The sequence below is a fragment of the Panthera tigris genome, chromosome D2 (genome assembly GCF_018350195.1).
Source record: "Panthera tigris isolate Pti1 chromosome D2, P.tigris_Pti1_mat1.1, whole genome shotgun sequence".
Lineage (NCBI taxonomy): Eukaryota > Metazoa > Chordata > Mammalia > Carnivora > Felidae > Panthera > Panthera tigris.
Window position 1 is genome coordinate 75362983 of NC_056670.1, and position 26568 is coordinate 75389550.

Consider the following 26568-nt stretch of genomic DNA (forward strand, 5'->3'; position numbering starts at 1 on the left):
GCAGTTTTGAATTCTAGGGCATTACTTTCTGGGAAGAGCACGGGTAGGAGTAATGGCCTGGGTTTCAAAATTGATAGATCTCTCGTGTACAGTACCTTTTGTTAAAGAACAAAAATTCAACCAACTAAATTTAAAGATCTAATTGGCTTTAGTCAACTACTCATGAATCAGGAAGCATCCCGTGTAACAAATAGTATGCTCTGAGGAGCTGTACAACGGAGAAGGCTTTTATAGGTAGGAATGGGGTGGCCCAAGGAAGCTATTAGCAAAAGGGAAGGATTGTTTCAGGCAAAGTCACCTTCCCTTAGTGGGGAGGGCAGGGGTCTTAGGCAGATAACCTCAGGAGTACTGAACAACTGGTTGGTTTAAAATTCCACTCCCAGGGGGCGCCTGGGTGGCTCAGTTGGTTAAGCTTCTGACTTCAGCTCAAGTCATGATCTTGTGGTTTGTGGTTCATGCATTCGAGCCTGGCATTGGGTGCTGTGCTGATGGCTTGGAGCCCTCTTTGGCTTCTGTGTCTCCCTCTCTCTCTGCCCCTCCCCCACTCACGTTCTGTCTCTCTCTCTCTCTCTCTCAAAAATAAACATTAAAAATGAGTGAATGAATGAATGAATAAATAAATAAATAAATAAATAAAATTCTACTCCTGGAAAAGGCTGAAACTGCAGTTAGGCTAGGTATTAAGTCTTGGTGGGCCTTAACCGAAGTGACTCCATTTTGGGCCACCTGTTTCTTTTGAACACCTTTCTTAGGTTAGGGTTGTGTGCAGGCAAGCTATAAAGCAAATCTCGCAGAGCCGGAAACAGCAAAAAGGTGAACTTCCTAACGTTCTCACCTTCCCTGATTTGGTTAAAACTCTGGTCTGTTTCTCTCTGTTGGGAGGTTGGTCTCTGATTATGGAGGCAGGTCACTGACTGCAGTAGAATGCAGCACTTCCGTGAGCCCAAGGGGTCATCTGTGGTGGGGGTGGGGTGGACAGCTTCGCTACCCCACCCCCAGGTGCCCAGCATGAGGCAGACATAACAAACTGCACATTTAAAGTGAGAATCTTGGGGGGCGCCTGGGTGGCTCAGTCGGTTAAGCGTCCGACTTCAGCTCAAGTCACGATCTCGCGGTCCGTGAGTTCGAGCCCCGCGTCGGGCTCTGGGCTGATGGCTCAGAGCCTGGAGCCTGCTTCGCATTCTGTGTCTCCCTCTCTCTCTGCCCCGCCCCCGTTTATGCTCTGTCTCTTTCTGTCTCAAAAATAAATAAATGTTAAAAATAAATAAATAAAGTGAGAACCTTGGGAGAGGTTGTCATTTGCAGCAGTTTTGCATAGGGTGTGGAGGGTAGAACGTTATGGCTGGTAGTTTTCCCCACTCATCTAAACCCATAGGTCTTTTTTTTTTTTTAATTTTAAGGTTATTTTTATTTATTTTATTAAAATCTTTTAAAATGTTTATTCATGTTTTTTTAAATGTTTATTTATTTTTGAGAGAGAGAGAGACAGAATGTGAGTGGGGGAGGGGCAGAGAGAGAGGGAGACACAGAGTCCGAAGCAGGCTCCAGGGGTTCTGAGCCATCAGCACAGAGCCCGACGCGAGCTCGAACTCACAGACTGCAAGATCATGACCTGAGCCGAAGTCGGACGCTCAACCGACTGAGCCACCCAGGCACCCCTTTTAACGTTTATTTTTGAGAGAGAGAGACAGAGCATGAATGGGGGAGAAGTAGAGAGAGAGGGGGACAGAGGGTCCAAAGTGGGCTCCATGGTGCCAACGGCAGCCTGATGTGGGGCTCGACCTCTTGAACCGGGAGATCATGACCCCAGACAAAGTCAGACACTCAACCAACTGAGCCACCCAGCTGCCCCTCAACTAAATCCATAGCTCTTTGATTGAATCCACTTCTCCTCAGAAGATTTTGGCCCATCTGAAGGATTTTATGTTTCTCTCTTGAGTGCTGTGGAGGACAGGATACTTGCTTTCATAATTTTGTTTTATTAGAAGCATTTATCACACAGTCCTAACTCTTCCTCTTGTATTAAAATTTCCATATGGCATTTTTAAAAAAAAAAATAAAGTAAATGCCTTGTCTTATTGCAAAAATTTTTTTAATTGAAGTGAAATTCACAGGACATAAAATTAGCCATGTTAGAGTGAAAAATTTCAGTGACGTTTGGTACATTCACAATGTGGTGCCATCACCACCACTATCGAGTTTTAAAACATTTTCATCACTCCACAAAGGGACCCTGTACCCAATAAATCGTTGCTTTCAGTTCTCTCCTCCCTGCAGCCCCTGGCAACTAGCATTCATTTGGCTTCTATGGATTTATCTATTCTGACATTTCATGTAAATAGGATAATATGACACGTGGCCTTTTATGTCTGGCATCTGTCTCTTAGCATTATGTTTTCAAGGTTCATGCACACTGTGACAAGTCTCAGAATTCGACTCCTTTTTATGGTCAAATAATATTCCATTGGGTGGATATGCCACTATTTATCCATTCATCTGTTGATGGACATTTGGGCTTTTGTTGAATGCCTTGTTGTGGAATTAGACACAAGAGCAAAGGACGTTAATGTGGCATTCTTTGTTGGAAGCATCACTCCACGGACATGTAGTAAGGCAATAGTGACATTTCCACAGGAAATAGAAAAGAAAGTTCCCATTAATTGGCGAATCAGTGGTAAAGCCTGGAATAGCTCTGCTTTCTCACCTTTAACTCACTTTGGTTCTCAAGATTAACTAGATAAGGCATAATATCCAGTAATAGTTCCAACCCTGCCTTGCTTCACAGCTACTATTTTTAAAAATCATCGGTAGTTCAGTGGAACATAAACATTGCCTTTCATTTGCGTATTTGCTTTCCACAGAACACTTGTCTTCTTTAAAAAAATTTTATTCATTTATTTATTTTTGAGAGAGAGAGAGAGACAGAATGTGAGCAGGGGAGGGGCAGAGAGAAAAGGGGGCACAGAATCCAAACCACGCTCCAGGCTCTGAGCTGTCAGCCTGCTGTGGGGCTGTGGGGCTCAAACCCACGAACTGGGAGATCATGACCTGAGCCGAAGTCGGGGGCTTAACCAACTAAGACACCAGGCGCCCCTGTCTTTTCTTGATAGATTTTTTTTTCAAGTCAACTTTCCTCAAGCAATCCACAGTGAAATTCTACAAATAAATCACATTTCCTGTCACTTATGGAGACAGAAAGTCTAAGATGGAGGGAACTCTTAGGCCTCAGTGTCAGTTCCTCTAATGGCAATATTTTTCAGTGTGTGGCACATTCAAGGCCTTACCACCGAGACTTGTTTCTTGAAGAAAAATAGGAGCTGACCTATTTTCCTCCATTAAATTTTGATATGTTCTCTTTTATCCATTTACAAATACCTGGATTCAGCACTTTTAGAACTTCTTTTTTTCCTGGCCCAATGGAGAAATCTACCCTGATGAGAACAGGTCAAGCAGAGTGCATGCTCAGACCCAAACATGGTTGTTTTTTGACCATTTTATGTCATTTAATCTGAATGGAAGTTTCACTGGACATTCATCAGAACATCACTGTAATTTGTAGGGATGTGTCCATAGGAGGCCCAGGTGGGTTGCCTAGAACAGAGCCTCTGTCTACTGCATCCAGAGGGAGCCTTTGAGGACTCTTCCTTATCCTCCTATGTCTCAAGGATTTTATAGTTTGCATTCTAGTCTCGGAGAACGCAGACCTCATGAACCCCAAGGTGGTATGCTTTGCTGCTGGTAATGTAGTTTGCAAACTTATTGCTTTCAAGAGATTCCTAATGTGGCCTTAGATATATGGCCTTATGTCAAATTCCAGTGGAGAAGTGAGGAGTAATGCTCTCCCAACCATTCCTAGCCTCAGGTTCCAGTTTCCAGCTTTATGGCAGATAACAAGAGAATAATGAAAGAAACAAATATTCTTAGGGCAATAAAAAAGTTGTGTGGGAACTTAGTGAAACACAGTCATTCGTTTTTAGCCAATGTGCTCACCACCCTTTTTGGTCCTTGTCACAACTGGGCTCGGTCCACCATTTCTTAGGCACACATTGATGTGTCCTGTGGGTGATTTAGAATCTGCTATCCTTGGTTCTGGGCTCTACCCCATACCATCTGCGTCCTGTTGAACAAGTCACTTAACCTCTCTGAACACCAGTCCCCTCCTTATAAGGTGGCCATAATTCCTCAGGGTCACTGTGAGGATAAAGTGAGATCATACAGGGACACCTGGGTGGTTCAGTCTGTTGAGCGTCCGACTTCGGCTCAGGTCATGGTCTCACGGTCTGTGGGTTCGAGCCCTGCGTCGGGCTCTGTGCTGACAGCTCAGAGCCTGGAGCCTGCTTCGGATTCTGTGTCTCCTTCTCTCTCTGCCCCTCCCCCGTTCATGCTCTGTCTCTCTCTGTCTCAGAAATAAATAAACATTAAAAAAAAAGAAAAAAAAAGTGAGATCATACATGTAAAATGCTTAGCCCAGTCTCAGCTCATTAAGTGAGTTTCTGTAAAAGGTGCTTATTTTTGTTATTTAGATAATTGCCAAGCATGACAATTAACTTCAGTCTTCTGAGGAAAACATCCTGAGATCTGAAGCATATGAGGTAGTTTCTAATCAAGCATTCGTGTTATCAGATAACATCCAGTCCACAATAATGAGTGTGCCCTTACATTCCAAAGTAGTGTGGTGTTGATCAATGGGACAACCCTAAATTCAAATGGAAAATCTGCTTTGCTGGAGGAAAGGGTCCCAGAGACTCTAAGGCAGGATGGATGTGCATGAAATTGATTGTCATCGAGTAGGATTCCCTGGGCCAAGAACAACCATTCAGGAATTTTTTTAAAAATGTGGTTGGCGATGATTAATAACCATTACATAGATCACCAGCAAGAATTTATGTTCTTGATAATTCATATATGTGTCCAACAGACATTTATCCAATTTCTAAGACCAACCATGCAGAGTACTGACCCTGGGAGACAAAGGCCCTGTCATGTCCTCAGGGAGCTCACAGTCTGTGCAGAACACACGGGGAGCACGGAGGTGGAGCACCTCACCCAGCGGGGCCCCAAGGTGTTCCTGGGGTGGGGGACCCATGATCACACCCATGAAGGAATGAAGCAGGTGAATGAGCCAGCTGGGGTTGGAGAGGGCAGTATCCTTCTGAATAGTGAACAGTGAATTCTCCGTCTGCTGAAGGAGCTCGGGCAATTTTTGTTAGTTGCAGGCAAAAGAGTGTTAATTAGAAGAGACATCTAAGGAGGCAAAGTTGATTGTTAGAGGAATTTGAAGTGAAAAGAACAGTGACTGCCTCTCCCCAAACAGCAAGAAAACCAAATCCGCACCACCAAGGAGGGGGATGGGCTGGAGGCTGAACACAGGGAACAGAGGTGGGGGGGCGGGTACCTCGTGGTGAGCTGGAGAGCCTGGAGCATTCGGTGTTGCTGGTGCCCAGATGGGAAGGTTAGGGTGGTGACAGAAGAAGTGGGCTCTGTGGCAAGGGCCACACAGTCCTTGGACCCTATCCATAGGTGACAGGAAGTCACGGAAGGCATTTAGACATAAGAACTAAGGGGTCAGATTTCTGGGCAGTGTTAGTTTTTTGTTTTAACTTTGTTTATTTTTTAAGTTTATTTATTTTGAGAGAGAGAGACAGCACAAGCAGGGGAGGGGCAGAGACGGGGGTGGGGGGAAGAATCCTAAGCAGCCTCTGTACTGTCAGCGTAGAGCCTGATGCGTAGAACTGGAACCCATGAACTGTGAGATCATGACCTGAGCTGAAAACCCAGAGTCGGACACTCAACTGACTGAGCCACCCGGGCGCCCCTTGTTTTAATTTTAGAAAATTACTTCTCTTTCATTGGTTTCCTTCTCTCTCGTTTTGTCTCCTACATGTTCAATAAGGTAATTGGGTGATGAGAATTCGGTGGTGGTTTCTCTCCCCTGCAATGGAGGAGGGATGCAGCGTTGCACAATGTCTTTCCGTCTGCCGCTTGGTGGGCTTCCCTCAGGAATTGTGTTCTCAGCTGTGAGACATTTGGGAACAGGCTTCTGAGCGGTAAGTGTGGGAGACCAGCTCTGCGACAGTGCTGTTGACTGGATTTATGTGACCCCTGGCAGATGTGTAGGCACAAGGTCAATTGGCATTGATTGGACTCTTTGCTTTTCTGGAAGTGGGTCACTCCCTATAAGTCTATCAATTCCTTCCCCAGCCTCAATTTTTAAAATTGGCCCCTTTCTGCATGTCCCCAAGACATTCGTCAGTGCTGGTTTCTATTCTCAAAGTAACTGCTCCTTTCTGTCACTTTAACACTACTAGCTTTTGGGGAGAATTCTGCACCCATGGTCCTTCCTACGTCTGTCGCCCAGCCTCTCCTTCCTTGCAAATATAGATCCTGCTTGAGTAATTGATTAATTAATTAATGATCCTTTGCTCTTCTCATTTCATGTTCCTTTAACAATCCTCTTTGGCTCATTAGATGGTGTTTTTAAATTTTTTAAAATGTTTTTATTTATTTTCGAGAGAGAGAGAGAGACAGAGAGAGACAGAGAGACAGAGTGTGAATGGGGGAGGGGAAGAGAGAGAGGGAGACACAGAACCTGAAGCAGGCTCCAGGCTCTGAGCTGTCAGCACAGAGCCGGGCACGGGCACCGAACCCACTGATGGAGAGATCATGACCTGAGCTGAAGCCGGGCGCTTAACCCACTGAACCACCCAGGCGCCCCATAGATGTTTTAAATTAATACGCTTTTGGCTGCAAGTAACAAAAACACATTGGGGCTGGTTTCAGCAAGCAGAATTCTTTGGGAGGGTGTTGGGGTCTGTGACAGAACCCGCAAACAGGGACACGACTGGGCCTCAGCACAGACAAGAGCCAGGAACCCAGTCTCTAGAAATTGATACCAGTAGCGTCTGGAATTTATAACTCCTCCCACACCTGCCCTGGTAAGGGTGTGCTGCCTCTCTTGGTGTTCATTCCAAATTCCTGGGATAGCGGCTTTTGGTCTGTGTTCAGGGGATGGGAGGGAGGTCACTCTGTATGATCATGGCTGTTCCTACCACAGGTTTATGGATAGAGAGGAAGGGGCAATTCCTCAAACATGGTGCTAGGCAGAAACCAATTAGATGTTGAATCCGATTATCTGAAATTACTCTTTGGCTATGTTTTTCAGTAGAGGTTAGAAACTTATTTTTTTTTGGCTGGCATTTGAGGAGAAGACCTTATTGCCCTTTCTAAGTCTTGTAAAAGTCATTCAAGTTATTATATTTATTCTTCTCTTCATTTTCTTTGCATGGATCTCCTTCCTCTTGACCCTTCCAATGAAAACATTCTACAATCCTTTCCCTTGGTGGTTGGTTCTTCATTACTTTGAACTTAGAAGTGTGTGCATTTGTGTGTGTGGTGTGTGTGTGTGTGTGTGTGTGTGTGTGTGTGTGTGTGTTTGCAGACTGAACCGAACCTGGTGTTGTTCAGGCATGTCTGCGCATGTGTGACAAAGGGTGGGCAAGAGGGCTATTGACCGGAAGGGGATGGAGGAGAGAGTTTTCATTGGAGCTTGGAGACAGCCTGGATTGAGGAGAAAGGAAAGGTTCATGCCTTGCATATTTGCCTCCATTTCTGGTTCCGGAACTTGGTGTCAGCCTTGCACAGAGTGTGGCTGCTGATAGAGGCTGGAGGAACTAGTGAGGATTTGGGGCGTGGGTCTCCCTTCAACATGTGCTACATTGAGGGGGGCACTCTTCCTTCTCCTGCATGGAACAGTGCGTCTCAGGCATGGTGATGACCCCATACTTGGCTCTTAGAGGGGAGCATTGCTGAGAGCCCCAGGTGATGGCACTCAGTTGACACCTAACTCTCTGAGTCAGTTTTAGTTACAAACAGAAGAAACCTACATCAAACTGGCTTGAGCACCAAGGGTGACTAACTGGTGTCTGTACCTGCCAGTCCAGGGACAGATCTTGAGGTCTGGATGGATGAGGAGTTTCAACATTGGTACTCGGGCTCTCCATGTCTCTGGGTGTAGGCCTCCTGAAGAAAGGTTTCCTCTACTTTTAAGGAAACATGCTGCCAGTTTTCCAGATTCACATCATTTCAGGATAACAAACTCAGTGCAAAGATAACTTTTCTCTCCTATCATTTATGGAGAAGAACTCTGGGTGACTGGGCTGGGGGCAGTGCCCACTCCTGGCCCAGTTGTTGTTGCTGCGGAATGGGATTCCCTGGTGGGCTGGGTCCAGGTTGAGTGCCCAGCGTCATGGCTGTGGATGCTTTGAATGCGGCCCTCCCAGCGTTACCGGGGACAGGGGAGGGGCCCTGAGCAGACAAGTCACATTTCCACTATAGCATTGTCCTGACAGGTGTCCTATCAGTGGCCAGACACAGGGAGGCGCCACCTCAAGCAGCTTTTTAGAAAGCAGACATCAATGAAAGGAGGGTGACGAGGCTAATGTTGAGAGGACCAGACAAGAGCATATTTGAGATGCCCCAGGGAGCCCACAAAATGCAGAAGGGGCCAAGGTTCCACACTAGCCTGCAAAGTTGAAATGATTGTTGGGGGCCAGCCATAGTCTGGGAAATGATGCTCATTTATGGCCTGAATTGTCTTAGTTGATGTAATTCCAGAGAGTGGGATAGCACATTTATTCAGGAAGCGTAAATGAGTGCCTGTCAGTGTTGAGTGCACATTTGATATTTGTTGTCATAAAAATTTGAAGTAAGTCCAGTCATCCCAGCCATGGAGTCTCTCCAGAAACGTTCCATTATATGCTTGGGCTAAACAGGGTGTGGGTTTTGCTAGGTGAGCACAGTGGGAGGAAAAGAGGGTGTGTCTAGTGCTGGACTGTGGAGTATAGATGGGCAAGGAAGTGAGGATAGGAGATGAGGGTTCTGGATAGTGAAAACATAGCCAGCTCAATGGACTGGAAGAGGTCTTTGCTAGAGAGAGAGAATACTAGAAAAGGTGAATGGAAGGATAAGAGGGGATGGTCAAAGAGCTGGATGTTTGGCATTGAGATTTTTTAAAATTTATTTTATTTTTTTTATGTATATATAGAGAGATCATGAGTGGTAGAGGGAGAGAAAGAGAATCTCAAGCAGGCTGCACGCTGCATGTGGAGCCTGATGAGGGACTTGATCTTACAACTGAGATCACGACCTGAGCCAGAATCAAGAGTCAGAACCCCCAACCAACTGAGCCACCCAGACACCCCTGACATGAGATTTTTTTTATTAAAAATTTTTTTAAATGTGTATTTCTTGGGTCGCCTGGGTGGCTCAGTCAGTTAGGCGTCCGACTTCGGCTCAGGTCACGATCTCGCGGTCCGTGAGTTCGAGCCCTGTGTCAGGCTCTGGGCTGATGGCTCAGGGCCTGGAGCCTGCTTCTAATTCTGTGTCTCCCTCTCTCTCTGCCCCTCCCCCATTCATGCTCTGTCTCTCTCTGTCTCAAAAATAAAAAAATAAAAAAAAATTAAAAAAAACAAAAAACACAAAAAAACGTTAAATGTGTATTTCTTTTTGAGAGAGAAAGACACAGAGTGCAAGTAGGGGAGGGACAGAGAGAGAGGGAGACACAGAATCTGGAACAGGCTCCAGGCTCTGAGTGGTCAGCCCAGAGCCCGACACGGGGTTCGAACTCATGAACTGTGGGATCGTAACCTGAACTGAAGGCAGACGCTTCACCTACTGAGCCACCCAGGAGCCCCTGAGGTTTTTGACACGGCAGCATTACTGGTGATGATTCCAGTTGTGACGCTGTGGTGTGGTAAAGGAAAAGATGACTGACACCAAGATGATGAAGCCAAGGGATGGTCAGAGTGTCGGGTGGGTCATCCAGGTGGATGCTGAAATCACTGAGAATAATTATAACAGTGGCAGGAGGGGAGAGGGAGTAAGACAGAGGCCAAAAGTCATCAGTGCCTGGGCGGGAGTGACCAGGATTGGAGGCGAAAACCATAAGAAGAGGCAAAGTCTGTATTTTAAGTCAGGGCAAACGCATGGGCCCCCACATCACTGTTTTTCTGTAATGTGGTAGCAAACTGCCAAATTATTAACTTTATTTGTGCAGATTTCCTACCTTGTTCCAGAAAAGATACTAAATGCTCTATAATAATAAAATAATATATTTGGTTTAACAGGATACAAAAAAAGATGAGCAAAGAGATTGGGGTCAAAAGGAAATAAGTGTATGGAAAATTCTATAAAGCCCCAAGGAAGGTTAGCACGTAAAGTGCCCAGGGTAAGGTCCCAAATGTGCGGCTATGAGCTTCTTGGCCTCCAAAGCACAGGAAGAAACAAGATTCACAGCATGAAAAAGATCAAGACTTAACCAGCAGTTCAGAGAGGCACAGCTATTCCTGCTACCGAGAGCTGAGAAATTTCTCCTGTGGGTCTTCAGTAGGAGGCCCAGGGCGGTGTAGCAAATAATATCCTCAAAACCATTCATATAGAATATATAACAATACATAATAATGAGCTTCCTAGGTTGTTTCTCATAGCATCTTTCAATGTAGGTCAACGGTGTGGTGAGAAAGTATGGTTGAGTAAAAACTTTTGTATGGGAAACAAAAATGGTTCAATTATTCTTTCCAAGGGTCTGGCGGACTCAAAAGATTGCATTTAACATGAAAGACAAGAATGGACAGCATGTTCTCCAAGCCGTCCTCCATTAAGATGATTTCTTGCTTAGTGAGTGCCGCTAAGTATAGACTAGCAGTGAGTTTGATGTTCTGTCCTCTGACAAAGAGCAGAGTGGGGGTAGGGTAGGCATCCTTTTCTTTTTTTTTTTAAATATTTTATTTATTTTTGAGAGAGCGCAAGCAGGAAAGGGGCAGAGAGAGATGTGGGGGACAGAGGATCTGGAGTGGGCTCTGTGCTGACAGCAGAGAGCCCAACGCGGGGCTTGAACTCATGAACCGTGAGATCATGATGTGAGTTGAAGTGGGACACTCAACCGACTGAATCACCCAGGTGCCCCAAAGGGTAGGCATCCTTTTAAACAAACTGGGGAGTCTGAGAAGGGCTTGTGCCTGACCTGAGGGCTAGCCTGCCTGCCCCTGGAGGTGGGTCGTAGTAGTGTATGTGAGAAGGGCCAAAGTGTTCCTCAGAAAGCGATTCTGGGTCTGTTCTGACAACACAGATAATGAGTAATTAAAGCTCCAAAGTTCTATGTCACTCTTAGCTAGGAAAACATCGAAGCAGTTTCATTCATTGTGTGCATTATGGGAGTCCCTCATTGTGCTAAGGGTTCACGATCAAGACAAAGTTCTTGCCTTCCTGGAGCTAGTTTTCCAGAGGGCAGGAGACAGTGAGCAGCCATGTGAATGAATAAATAAAAAGATATCGCAAGTTGTGCTAAGGGCTAGGAGGGAGATAGGATGAGAGGAGAGGGGAGGTCTTTACATCAAATGGGGCAAGGAGGGGACATTTAGGCTGTGGCCTGGATACGACACTGGCCTTGCAAAGGTCCAGGAGAAGAGTCTTCAGGAATGGGCAATGATAAGTGCAAGCCCGAGGCAGGAAAGCCTTGGTGGGCAGGGAATAAGATCTGTGGAAGTGGGGGGCTCAGCCGGCAATGAGAGAAGCCTTGAGATAAGGCTGGGAGGCAGACAGGCCAGCTGGAGGGCCACAGGACAGTCTGAGTTGTCACCAACTTGAAACACTGTATCTTGTTTTTCTTCTCCTTTAAAATGTCTTTGTTGCAAAGTATGCCTTTAGGGAGCTCAGTGACTGAATTCACTGTCCAAGTTGGTTAACATGACAGTGGGAGTTAAAAGGTAGAGGCAGCAGAGTGAATTTTATGGCATGTGAATTGTATCGTAATGAAAAGAAATTGTAAGGGCAAGGGCCGCCTCTTCGTGACCAATGTGGCATATATCCAGCTGGTGCTCGATAAATTATTTTGATGTTTATAAAGAAAAGGTTCGAGGAAGTCTATTAAAAAAAACAGTAATTCTGGCTTTATAAGAGTTTGCTATCCAGTTTTTTCTGGTAGTCCTTACCTAGCTTAGCCAACTGTCTATCTCAATTCGTCTCTGTTTGTGAGGATGTCCTGTATGTCCAGGGAATGCTGTCTTTCGGTTTAGCAATTGGAGTTGTTCTGAGAGTTCTGTCTTCCACAAGAGGTATTGAGTCATTGGGGAAAAAAAAGTGAAAAAAGAGAAAAAGGGTGGGAGGGGACAGGACCCACTCTTGTATTATCCTACTGGAAAAGGCCTACTTTGTTAAAGGGAAGTTCTTGCCAATCCTGGATTGTTGAGGTCGTGAGAAAGTAACTGACAGAGCATCAAGTTGTAATAACCCAAAGCTGGTATCATAGACTATTTTAAAGGGCGTTTGTGTCCCACCTTTTGCCTTACACACAGAAGTGCTGAGGACTGTTCTAGGCTGTGATAGGGTGTGGCGGTGGGGGAGGGCGGGGTGAAGATGGTGATCACACTGGCTAGCGCCTCCGACTGAGTGACTGTAACCCTTTCCTCGAGCAAACTTCCCAAGAGAAGTATGTGCCAGGGACACAAGGTTGGCCAAGTCACATTCACTCAGATGGTGGGGAGTTGTCTGAAACCCTGGTTAATTCCCTTGGGGAGAGGAGGCGGGCTGCTCCCAAATCTCTCCCTTTCCCCTTGCCCCCAACTGTACATGCTGGTGATGCCAGGACATGCTGTGGGGGAGGAAAGGTCATTTCCCCTCTACCCTTCTGAGTTCTTGGCTGACACCCCCTTGTAATAAAAGACAGGCGAATAAGAGAAAAACCCACATTTAACTTGGATATGTGGGACCTTACGGGAGCCCCACAAAGGTGTAAGACTCCAGAGGCTGCCAGACCGTTGAGACTGAGCTGAGGAAAGGAGTGTGAGGCTTCAAGGCAGGGAAGGCAACTCACAGGAAAGTGAGAGAGGAGATGTTTGGTAAACAAAGGTTGCAACTGAGTCTCTCTGGGGAGAGAGGAAGTCTGGGAATAGCTCTCCGGTACAGGCTCCCTTTCTAATGTAAACTTCCCACCAAAGGGCAACTTCTCTACGGTTTTCAGAGTTTCTCCTGTGTCTGCAGTTTCTCAGAATGATCAGCTCAGAAATAATCCTTATGCTAAAGAGGAGTATTTTGGAGTGGCATATTCTGCTATCCTTCAAGGCCAAAGGAAGAGGCAAGGAGGAGAGCGACTGTCTGTAACGTCTATATAGAGTAGACTCAGTCCTTCCAATGCAGGTTTTTCTGGGTAGGCCCCCCTCCCACCCCCTCATCCCCAGACCCTCACTCCCAACCCTGACTTGCAAAAGGAAGGCAGTGATTGTAATATTTTTCTCTTGCAAGGACCCCCTACTCTTCTTTGTATGCAATTGGTTCTAGAATGGAAAGCAAAATTGTTTTCGTGTTGTCCCTCACAGATGGACAAAAGGATGCTCTTTGAAAGACCTATTTTTTTTTTGAAAAAGTAACTTTAAATATTACATAAACAGTTCATGCTTTGTTGTAAAATAGTCTATCCATACTAAAGTAGATACAGTTATTGAGTAAATTGTCTTCCTTTCTCCCCAAATTTCGATTCCTCTCCCAGGACTAAGGAATGTCAACAATCCATGGATGTGCCCTCAGTTTCCTCTGCATTTATAGACACTCATGTCCGTATGTGGATATATACATGCATATATAATTGTACTTCTAGTGTTCTCCATAACATTTATTGTTCTGTGCTTTTATTTATAAAAAAGTTTTTATTTTGGAATAATCACAGATTCATAGGAAGTTGCAGAGAAGGTGCCGAGAGATTGATCTCCTAGGCTATTAACCCAGTTTCCCCTGAAAGGGAATAGAATATGCCAGCCCAAAATATTGACTGTATTGGTTATTGTGAATTAGTTACTTGAGAAACAGCACAAGGTCAGTCTGATCCTCCTTTGTTCCCCGGAGAGCAGGAAATAAATCTGCCATGTGAAACGTACCTTCCCTGTACCAGGAGAGTAGAAGGCATCCTTATCACCAGAGACAGGGGGCTGAGAAGGTTGTATAAACAAACTGTACTTCTTCACTAATTTACTGTCCCAAGCCTAAACCCCTTTGTCTTGTCAATTCTTCACAAATTTATCATTTCGTTGTCTAAAAGGTGTAAAAGCTTCCTGCTTTAGTCACTTGAGTCATATATATATATATATATTTAATTTTTTAATGTTTATTTATTTTTGGAAGAGAGAGTGCAAGCAGGGGAGGGGCAGAGAGAGACGGAGACACAGAATACGAAGGAGGCTCCAAGCTCCGAGCTGTCAGCACAGAGCCCGACATGGGGCTCGAACTCACAAACTGCGAGATCATGACCTGAGCTGAAGTCGGACGCTTAACCGACTGAGCCACCCAGGCACCCCGAATCTTATATTTTTTATAGGGCTCTCCTATGTATACAATTAAATATTCTCCCGTTAATCTGTCTTCTATCAGTTTAATTATTAGACCACCCAAAGAACCTAGAAGGGAACCTAGAACCTAAAATTCCTAGAAAGGAATTTTCCTAGAAGGAAAATTTTTTCTGCTCCTACACCCCCAATGTCAAGACCAGGCAACTGACATTGATACAGTGTAGTTCTATGCCATTTGATCACATGTGTGAATTTGTGTAACCACCACCACAGTCAAGATACAGAACTACTCCTTTACCACAAGGATGTCCCTTGTGTTACACTTTTATAGTTATGCCTCCCTCTTTCTCCTGCCCCACCCATCCTTACTGCTTTTTAAAAACATGACTTGTTATACACTATACTTACTGAAGTAAAATTTGCTTTCCCCCTCTCTTAACAGTGAGGCCTGGAAAGCTTTCCACCTTGGCCTAGAGATTGACCTGGAAATGCCTAACCTTTGCATATTGTTCTGTGTGGGTAGCTCTTACCTACTGAAGGACCCTAAGTTTCCTTTTTTTTTCCCTCCCACGTTTTGGCTGTTATCAACAAATGTTGAAGTAAGTATCTTTGCGCATTTAATGTAAGTATGTGTGTAGAATCAAGTCTTATGAATGAACTTTCTGTGCCAAAGGATGTGTGTATTTTATGGATAATTACTGTCAGACTGCACTCTACAAAGGCTATATCAGGGCGCATTCCCATCAATGGTTCCTGAGTGGGAAGCCCCGCTTTATGGAGTGAATTAAAGGCTGGTGGCAAGCTTTCTTTCCCATTTTAATTAATTTTCTCTTTTGGAGTAGAGCAGGGTCTCAGTATAGATTCTTTTTGCAGTAGCCTAGCTTTTCTACAAATGCATTCGTGTTCTTTGGCCGCCATAACCCACTGCTATGAACTGGTAGCTTAGAACAATAGAAATATATTGTCTGGCGGTTCTGGAGACCGGAAGTCTGAAATCAAGATGGCGGCGGAGCCAGCTCCCTCTGAAGGCTCTCAGGAAGGTCCAGGCTTCTCTCCTAACTTCTGGTAGTTCCTTGGCGTGTGGCAGAACTGCCATGCTCAAGTGGCTTCCTCCCCGGGGGTGTCTATGTCCGGATTTCCCCTTTGAGTAAGGACACAAGTCATGTTGGAGTAGGGGCCCATCTGATTCCAGTGTGACCTCATCTTAACTAACTACATCTGCAAAGGCCCTATTTCCAAATAAGGTCACATTCTGAGGTCCTGGCTGCTAGGACTTCGACATAACCGATATTTGGAGTGGGGACACAGTTCCACCCACAACAGCACCTGTCACAAACGAGAACATGTCACTCTCTGACATGTGACAGAATATTTTGTTTGCTCCCTCTGGCCAGCAGACCTGTTGCACTCCCCGCGTCTAACGGCAGGTCCTGCTTTTGAGTCGGCCACCCAGAGACAGACCTCCTGTGCTTTCACTTTCTAGATGCTACAGTGACATGTGGCATGTCGAGAAAGAATTAAGTCAAACTGAGATGACTTCAGGAGACCTGTGTTCAGATGGGGCAAAACCAGGTAAGGAATCCCCTGAGAGGATTTCGTCTGCCCAGTAGGATCCCATCTGGTCCAAGTGTGCAAACTTGCACAACTCTGAGCGATGCTTCGGCTGAGGTCTTCATGACCCTGACTGAAGTGTGAGCTGAGACTAACGAGCCCGTACACCAAAATCGAAATCGCAATCTTAACAAAGAGCTATTATGTGCCAGGCATTGCCCTAAGGTAGAAACTCACTTAATCCTCACAATACACCTACAAAATAGGTTCTATTAATGACTTCAAGAGACAAGCATGCTGGGAAGGGACAAAAATCTTTTTCCTCTCTCCATCTTTGGTTCCACTGGGTCCTTGTAAATCAGATTAACAAAAGACAGTCTGACAAGAGAAAAACAGTTCATTTACGCGTGCGGCCCACATCGCACAGGAGAAAGCTCAATGATGAGCAACTCAAAAGGGGTGCTTAGAACTTGGGCTTAGCAAAGAACATCCTAGCAAAGAACAATAAATATCTAGAGGAGTAACAAGACAAAGGAAAGCGCCTTTTGGGCATCCAAGGGCAGCATAAGGGTACTTGTGCAGATCTTTTTACCAACTTTCCTTTTCATGGCCATAAAACTTCCCTCAAGAGGGGGATTTATGACAAGTGTCATATTTCTCACAAGTGTCTGCCTGAGTCAGCTAAGGAAAGCCCTGGGAATGCTTCTTCTTCATCTGTTGAGTCCCCAGCTCAAAAGAATCCTTATGCCAAAGCGGCATATCTCGGGGTAGCAGGTTCTGTGCTCACACGACTCCGCTGACTGGTCCTGACTTGGAAGCTGGTGGCCGTTGGCCAAGCCCTCACCGATCTGGGCAGGCTGCCGTGGGGGCTGTCAGCGTTCTCCCATCGGACATGGCCTGGTCCTTCTAGATCCCAACTGTATACTCTCTTTCTCCAATGCCATCAGGAGTGGGGTCTGATGCTATACTGGGAGTTCTCCTTGCTGCAGAGTTAAGGCAAGCACCCTTAGCCTGTGTGGTCAAAGAAATAAGTTGAGTCTAATTCGGAGTCTTTTCTCACCGCATGTGGTTCCCTCGGTAGGGCATTTGCTTTGCCTCCGGGCCCTGAACTGTGGAGTGGTTGAAGGATGAGCTCAGATCACTTGCTTTCTGTGGCACGTGGGTCTCCCTTCCAGTCCTCTCTGTAAGAGAATCTTCTCCATGGCTGTGTGACTCTGGAGTTCTCTGCCTCTCCCATCAAACCTGCCGGGACCTCTGACAGCCTCTGTTTTTCCATACAGGGCAACGTTCTCTTAGATGTTGTACAGGGAAGGCAGCTTTTGAGCCCCGTGGGATGTTCTCATGTTGTTCCAAGGACATTCACAGATACCTAAACTCTAGGTTTAGGTATCCTCTCATGCTTACTGTGGTAGAATCTCCACTTCTGTTGGAGATTTTTGTTTTTCTTCTGCTTTTGGCCCTCGCTGGGATGTGAGTGAGTCTCTAGCATTGCACTGACACCCAGTGTGTTGGACAAGGCACAGGACCAGGTGTGGGAGCGGGACACCCAGGTGCATAAACAGGCCGTTGGGTTGTTGTCTCATCTTGGGATATAAGATGTGAATATGGCTGATGGATTTGAGATTTTCGGAGCTGGAAATTCTTAAAGAATGATTCTGCTTGATGAATAAGTGGTAAGTTTACATCAAAGAATGCTTGAATTCAGCTGGCGTTTACTGAAGCCTCCCGGGCTCTGAGGTAAGAGTGGTAGGTGTGGAGCGGGCAAGGGAGGTCAGGACCTTCTGGGACCTGAGCGTTTGCTTCAGGAAAAGGGACAAAAACACCGAGTCGGTCTGATCTTAGGTCTGCCGTGAGGAAGGGGGCCAACTTTCTGAAAGCCAGTTTGCTGAAAAAGCTGGTCGGGTGGCCAGTCAGCCTCAGTACAGTTGCCTCAAGAAAAACAAATTGTTGTATGAAAGTTGGCAGATATTGTTTTAAAAGTAACTGTTTTTGTTTTGGCACATGGTGGCCTGCCAACGGCTTGCCAGAATTGGGGCTTAGTTTTTGGTGAGATGGGGTACTCCAACACTAGCGACAGAGCTGAATTTTATCCGAGCCCTCTGCTTCTGAAAAGCGGTGCTGACTGAGAAATCTCCCAGTCTTTTGTGTTCTGAGAGAGGGCTAACTGCTCTCCCATGTTCCGGCATATTCCAAAATAAGAACCAACTCCACCCTTCCTCATGACTCCCATAAGAATGGAGGGTGATTCCCTTGCCTACTTGCCTCTAGAAAATGCTAGGCCTCCTTTCTTTTCTCTGAGACATTCCTCATTAATGGATATCTTCCTTATAACAATAGCTTGAATAAAATCATTGTCTTGATTGCTCTGGGAATTCTGTCTTTCCCACTAGATAGACACTAGCAGGGCCTGATGGGGAGGTCACACGGCCAGCAAGGAGCCTCACGCAGGCAGCATGTCATCTGGAACATCAGTGAGCAGGCCATGTGCAATTGAAGAAGCTGGCTAGGAGATGGTGGGCATCAAGACCAGAGAAGGATGTTAACTGGTAGGATGTTTGCCTTATGAGACCATGCCCTGCTCCAGTCTTAGAAAAACCCAGAGCTGAGCTTTCTAATGGGTAGTGCCCACAGGTGTGTTTAAGCTAAGCATCTGGCTAGAAAGTGATTACAAACAGGTTGGTTTGTTAGGTGTAGACACACCATGGGCATGACTCATTGAATATAACTTTCAGCTTGGTACCTGGTGCCAAGTAGAGACAGATTTAATAATTTACTAACTGCTCTCTAGTTGGAACAAAACATATATTTTTCTTCTATCAAGGACGGAGTTCCCCAGACAATTGAGATGATTTTATTCAGGCTATTGCAATAGGGAGAATGTCCAATAATGAGGGAATGTCTCAAAGAAGAGAGAGAAAAATTGGGGTTTTATGAAATAAAAGAGTCATCAGGGCGCCTGGGTGGTTTAGTTGGTTAAGTGTCCAACTCTTGATTTTGGCTCAGGTCATGATCTCACGGTTTCATGAGTTCGAGCCCCCCATCAGGCTCTGCGCTGTTAGCCTGCACGGTTAGTGCAGAGCCTGCTTGGGGATTCTCTCTCTCTCTCTCTCTCTCTCTCTCTCTCTCACAATAAGTGAACTTTAAAAAATAAAATAAAATAAAAGAGTCATTGAGGAAGGGTGGAGGCGGGTCGTAGCTTGGCACACCCTAGAGATGAGTGGTCCTTTCTCCCTTAGCCCTTTCTCGGCACACAAAGGACAAAAGGCAGGGGATTTCTCAACCATTGCTGCTTCCCCGGAGCCCAGGGTTCAGGTAAGGTTTGACGTTGTCACTTCCGATGTACAGTCTTTGAAATGAAAAACTGATTACTGTCTCCTTTCCTGCCACTTCAGTTCCAAGTGTCTGGACATCCTTCAGAGTGGTGTAAACATTTCCACAGCACTGCTGTCATATATTTTTTAAAAAGTCGAATTAGGTTGTTCCCTAGAAACAGTTCTGGCACCTGCATTATCTGCCCACAAATGAATCCTTTGTCTCCAAATGCGTAGTGATTAAACCTTTCCCCCACATATAACGATTTCTTTACAAAAACTACCTTCGTAATTAGCATTTCTTGAGAAGGGAACGAAAGTAATTATGGCCAAATTCACAAATCTTTTCTCTATAATGTGTTTGACTAGAGTCTACATCTCCAAATTCTTAGGTGGGACAAATCCAAATGCCTTTCTAATTAAGGCATTTTAATTCTCCTTGTCTCCTTAGATGAGTCACCATCTACTCAGCTTGAACCTCTGGGGCATTCACAAAGAAGTCAAATTAGCAGAGGTACAGGATGACAATGTCTAACACATCAAGGTTTTGGGAGTCAGCTCAGAAAGCTCTAGTCCACCTTTCTTTGATGGGGATGATTTTAGCTGGGATAATTTAGCATTTCGTTCACATCCGTGCTGGGAATCACTGTGTCCTCATGTGGTACTGATAAGACAGCTGAGCTCACTGACCATAATGGCCCAAGGCCTTGACTCTCCTTCAGACCTCTACTCTTGTGACTAAAAAAGGAAGTGAGAATGAATAATGCATGACATATGGAAGCTTGGAACTCAGGAGAGAGAGGCCCAAGAATGAAATCCTGTTTATATTTAAAACAGAACAAATGTTTAATGAATGGTTTAATGTGTTCAGCCGCACTGGGTCAAACGCTTAAGATGAAGAAGCCCAAGAACCGGTCCTTGCATTTTTCATGCCATGTTGACCGTGGACCAGGCACTGTGCCAAGTACTTTATATCTAGCAGCTTTTTTCCATTTTTGCGTCATAACTGTGGAGTGGGTGAGTATTATCAATCCCATGTGCATATGAGGAAACTGAGGCTCAGAGAGATTAAGCCACTGTTCAAGGCCATGCACTGAGGAAGGGCATTGCTGGGATTGCAACCTAGGTCCCTCCAACACGAAATCCCCTGGTAAAGGGCCTGCTGACCAGTATCTGCAGTTGGGCTGGGAAGTTAAGGCACAGTAACATGAAAAAGGAATTAATAATTTACAGAATATGTGATAAATGCTTCAGAAATGGAGACCTAGTTTTGGCCGGAGTTGGCGGTGGCAGAGAGCATTCTGTAGAGGGGTACCTGCACTAGACTTAATAAAAGGAGCAGAGTCAAGTGTCCTCTTCAAGGGCAGGAGGTGGGAGAGAGATACTCTAAGCCAGTGGTTTTCATATTTAAACATGCATCAGAACCACCTGCCTTCTCAAAACAGCTTGCTGGAACCCACCTCCAGAGATCCTGATCTAGTAAGTCTTAGAGAAGGACCTAGAATTTGCATTTCGAACCAGTCCTCAGGTGATGCCGATGCTGCTTGGCTAGGGACCACACTTTGAGAACCAATGTTCTAAGCAAAGGCAAGGTATAGAATTATGGAGTACATTTGGAAATCTGTAATTTGGCCAGTCGGGTTCCAGTAGGAGGTTTGTTCAAGCCAGGGCGTTCATGGAGATGAGGCTGAAAGGTGGTTTGGAGCCACAAGTATTCCCGTCACTTGTTTCAATCAAGATACCTTGTGCAATCATAGGGGGAAATTTCGTGAATAGGCTTTATGGGAAAGACTTGTTCTTCCCTGGGGTAGATTGCATTATTGACCCCCCAGTCTTGCTCACATCCTCTGTCATGTGCCCTTGGATTTCTTCCATAAAGATAGAACCCATTTCCCTGTCCCTTGACTTTGAGTTTAGCTATGTGCTTTGGTTTGGCCATTAGAATGAGGCAGAAGTGACAATGCCAGGTCTGAGCCTAGGCTGGTTGGTCTTGTGGTTTTCCACTTGATCTCGTGTCTTGGCCATCACTGTGAGAAGACTGTGGCACACTAGTCCAAGGAACAAGAGAGACATGTGAAGCAGAGAGCCCTCCCAGCTGAGTGCGGGCTGGAATAGTCACTCTCCCAGATGCATGAGCACACAATAACTAATTTTTATTTAAGTCACTGAGTTTTGAGATGGTTTGTTTACTCAGCAATGATTTACTGATAACTCCTCCTTAAAGTGTGTATGAGATTAGAATGCATGTTTTTTAGGCTACCTGATCAAAACACTAAATTCATTTTCCATTTTTCTTTGTATAAAAGAATCCTAAAGGCAACTTATTATGCTTGTAAAGTTGGTGATCATTTTCTACAAAATGCCCCATACATCACCCAGATAGTTCCTTCATGAGAGGATCTGCTGCAACCTTGGGCTTTTTTCACATCTTCCTTTGGTTTCCTTGATATTCAGGCTCAGGCTGAGCCTCTTCACTTGGCTGAAACTTATTATTCTTGAAGGCCTGATGAACAATCCATTATGTTGTCAGCTCATTGATTAAGAGTGTCTTCAGAGTGAGAGAAGATCATTGTTATGGAAATTTCCCTGCTCCTGTCTATTTTTCCTAATAAACTGGGTACAAATGAAAACCTGAGTTTGAGGAGAGAGAAAAGTGGGCTCTTCAACCAAATAGTGGTTCAGGCCAAGTAGTGGTTTGGCACTTATAAAAAATTGCACCTTATTTTTATTTTTTTAATGTTATTTATTTTTGAGACAGAGGGAGACAGAGCGCGAGTGGGGGAGGGGCAGAGAGGGAGACACAGAACCTGAAACAGGCTCCAGGCTCTGAGCTGTCAGCACAGAGCCCGACATGGGGCTCAAACTCACGGACCGTGAGATCATGACCTGAGCCAAAGTCGGACACTTAACCGACTGAACCACCCGGGCGCCCCAAAAATTGCACCTTATTTTTAAATAAATAATATGAAATGGATTTATCACTTACACCTTTGATAGTTGTCCTGTTGCTAGTTTTGGAGATTAGAGTGTTATAGCTGGTAGGAGCCCAGTTGGTTGCCTATTAGAGACAGCAGAGATCTCTTTGGGACTGTTGGGAAACACTGTTCATTTGGGAAGCCAAGAGAGAATCGAAGCTAAGATCCATTCTCTGTTCCTGCTAACAAGTCTCTACAATCTAATCTTTCATGAGAGTGTGAAGTTCCAGACTTGTATCTTGGTTAATTATGCGGGTTCTGAGTAACTCAATGAAGCTGAGCCTATAGAGCTGGGAAGCTCACGACTTCTCTTTACCTTAGTGACTGCCATGTCCAAGTGTCCAACCATACAGTCACTGCCTTTGTGGATTCTTCTTGGACCTTTTTTAATCCTATTTCATAAAGCTATCCTCTGCTCCCTCCCATGGAGGATGTCAGGAAAACATGACTATTCTTTATATGTGTACTTTTCAAATTTCAGTGCAGATAAGAATCCCCTAGAGAGCTTGTTCAATCACAAGTTTCTGGCTTTACCCCACAGATTTTGATTCAGGTGGTCAGGAGTGGGTCCTGACAATTCGTATTTCTTTTTTAGTCCTTTTTAAAATTTTTATTTATTTATTTATTTACTTACATTTTATTTTATTTTTAATTTACATTCAAGTTAGTTAGCATATAGTGCAACAATGATTTCGGGAGTAAATTCCTTAATGCCCCTTACCCAATTTGCCCACCCCTGCCTCCCATAACCCCTCCAGTAACCCTCCATATTTAAGAATGTTTGTTCTCCATATTTAAGAATCTCTTATGTTTTGTTCCCCCCCCTTGTTTTTATATTCTTTTTGCTTCCCTTCCCTTATGTTCATCTGTTTTATATCTTAAAGTCCTCATAGGAGTGAAGTCATATGATTTTTGTCTTTCTCTGACTAATTTCACTTTGCATAATACCCTCTAGTTCCATCGACGTAGTTGCAAATGGCAAGATTTCATTCTTTTTGATTGCCGAATAATACTCCATTGTATATATATATCACATCTTCTTTATCCATTCATCTGTTGATGGACATTTGGACTCTTTCCATACTTTGGCTATTGTTGATAGTGCTGCTATAAACATTGGGGTGCATGTGCCCTTTGAAACAGCATACCTATCCATTGGATAAATACCTAGTAGTGCTATTGCTGGGTTGTAGGGTAGTTCTATTTTTAATTTTTTGAGGAACCTCCATACTGTTTTCCAGAGTGGCTGCACCAGTTTGCATTCCCACCAGCAGTGCAAAAGAGATCCTCTTTCTCCGCATCCTCGCCAACATTTGTTGTTGCCTGAGTTGTTAATGTTAGCCATTCTGACAGGTATGAGGTGGTATCTCAGTGTGGTTTTGAATTGTATTTCCCTGATGATGAGTGATGTTGAGTATTTTTTCATGTGTCTGTTAGCCATCTGGATGTCTTCTTTGGAAAACTGTCTGTTCATGTCTTTTGCTTCATTTCTTCACTGGATTATTTGTTTTTTGGGTGTTGAGTTTGATAAGTTCTTTATAGATTTTGGATACTAACCTTTTATTTGATACGTTATTTGCAAATATCTTCTCCCATTTCCTTGGTTGCCTTTTAGTTTTGCTGATTGTTTCCTTCGCTGTGCAGAAGCTTTTTATCTTGGTGAGGTCCTAATAGTTCCTTTTTGCTTTTGTTTCCCTTGCCTCTGGAGACTTGAGTAAGAAGTTGCTGTGACCAAGGTCAAAGAGGTTTTTGCCTGCTTTCTCCTCGAGGATTTTGATGGCTTCCTGTCTTATGCTGAGGTCTTCCATCCATTTTCAGTTTATTTTTGTGTCTGGTTTACACAAAAAGTGGTCCAGGTTCATCCTTCTGCATGTTGCTGTCCAATTTTCCCAGCACCACTTGCTGAAGAGACTGTCTTTATTACATTGGATATTCTTTCCTCCTTTGTCAAAGATTAGTTGGCCATACATTTGTGGGTCCATTTCTGGGTTCTCTACTCTGTTCCATTGATCTGAGTGTCTGTTCTTGTGTCAGTACCATACTGTCTTGATGATTACAGCTTTGTAATACAGCTTGAAGTCCGGACAGTTTGTATTTCTAATGAGCTCCCAGGGGATGCTGATGCTGCTGGTCTGCAGACCTCACATTAAATAGTACTGTATTCTACCTGCCTTTTGAATTCTTATTCCAGATTCCTTCTCACTCCATTCTCTGAGATGTTTCCTTCCCATTTCACAGGGTTAATCATCATCAAACCCATTTCCATTGGAGGAAGCTCTAACTCCACTGGCTTTGAACCTCCAACAGACTCTTACTCCATTCTTTCTAAGCAAGCTCTCAATGATAAGCGTTTTTCTTCTCTGTGCTAGGCACAGAGGCCTAAAAATCTAAATATTCAGTCATACAATTGTTCAGTAAAGGATTAACCTTGCCTGAAGAAAGGTTTGGTTCTTGCGTGGTACCTGGGAGGTAACCTCTAAGCCCTTGAAATATCTCGCCTGGTAAGAAGGTATCTGTTGACTTGCTGACCTTGGGTCATACCAGATAGTCTATACTAATACTATGATTTATTGGGGGAAGGTAAGGCTTGAGCCACATGGTATTAGCTTGGCTTTTGGAAGAGCTGGAGACTAACGTCAGCCACACAGATGATTAGCTGTGCCTGCATGACTAAACCCCACTCCCCCACCTCGACACTAAGGCCAAGGTGAGCTTCCCTGGTTACCAACACTGTATGTGTTGCCACACACTGCTGCTGGGAAAGGCAAGTGCTGCCCACATGAGTTCACTGGCAGAGGACACCCGGAAACCCATGTCTGGTCTCTCCTAGACTCTGTCCTATGAATCTATTTATTGGCTGATTTTGATATGAATTCTTTCACTGTAATACATTCTAATTGTAAATGTAATGACTTTTCTGACTTCTGTGAATCCTGCTAATGAAAATTAACCTGTGGGTGGTCTTGGGGACCTCCCAAACTGCAGTATTAATGTATGGAAAATAAGTAACCAAATGCTATAAGAGGAAGTGGTAGGTTTCACAGGTGTTTGATGGAGGAAGCAAACCTTTGGTGGAAAGGTCAGGGGAGGGTCCTGGAGGACAGAGGGCTAGAGTTAACCCTTGAAGGAGAAGTGACATGAAAACATTTATGTTTTAACATTTATTAAAACCCCCAGAGCATTTATTTTCTTAAAAATGTCTTAATAATATAGAGAAGCATGGAGAATATAATGGAAATCACCAATAACTCTAATTCTTTTTTTTTAAAGTTTTATTTATTTTGAGAGACAGAGAGAGAGAGAAAGAGAGCATACATGCATGTGGGGCAGGGGCAGAGAGAGGGAGAGAGAGATTCCCAAGCAGGCTCTGTGCTGTCAGTGCAGAGCCCAACATGGGGCTTGATCTCATGAACCGTGAGATCATGACCTGAGCTGAAACCGAGTCAGATGCTCAACTGACTGAGCCACCCAGGCACACCACCAATAACTCCAATTTTAAAAACCATCAGCAACTTAATATGTTGTTGAATTTTCTTTTGGTCTTCTTTCTATGTGTCTAATTGTTACAAAATTTTTAATATGATAATTCTCAAATGTAAAAAACATAAAGGGAAGAGCATCATGAGCACCTTATATCTATCACCCAATTATTGTGGCCATTCTCACTTCCCTTACATCCCTTTCATTACACCTATCCCCTAAATTATTCAGAAGCAAGCCAGAGACACTATATAATTTCACTTGTATACATGTATGAATCTCTAAGAGATAAAGATTCCCCTTTTTATTTTTAAATTTTTTTAAATGTTTATTTTTGAGAGAAAAGCACAAGTTGGGGAGCAGAGAGAGAGGAGGACAGATGATCCAAGCGGGCTCTGCACTTACAGGCTGACAGCAGTGAGCCCGATGTGGGGCTTGAACTCACGTACCACAAGATCATGACCTGAGCCGAAGTCAGACGCTCAACTGACTGAACCACCCAGGTGCCCCAGGATTCCCCCTTTTAACTGTACCACAATACCATCATGCCTATATCCCAAACCAGTAATAATGCCTAAAAATCACAAAATACCCAGATAATGTTAATATTTTCCAACTTGTCCTATAAATTCTTTTTTTCCCCTTAAATTGTTTGAATCAGAATCTGTAGAAGATCATGCCTTTCAAGTTAATATGTCTTAAATCTCTTTTTTGAAAAAATGAACTTTTCTAGGTGTGAGACTGAATATCTAAATAGACAATGGCTTAACCACATATAAAACTTTAACCCACAACCTATGGCAACCTGGCCAGGAAACCAAATCTTTATTTATAATAACCAGCTCAGTAAGCCAGACAGCTATCAGATTTGCAGGAAGCTAGGCTGCTAGCTCTAGTGACAATCCAGTAAGTTAAACA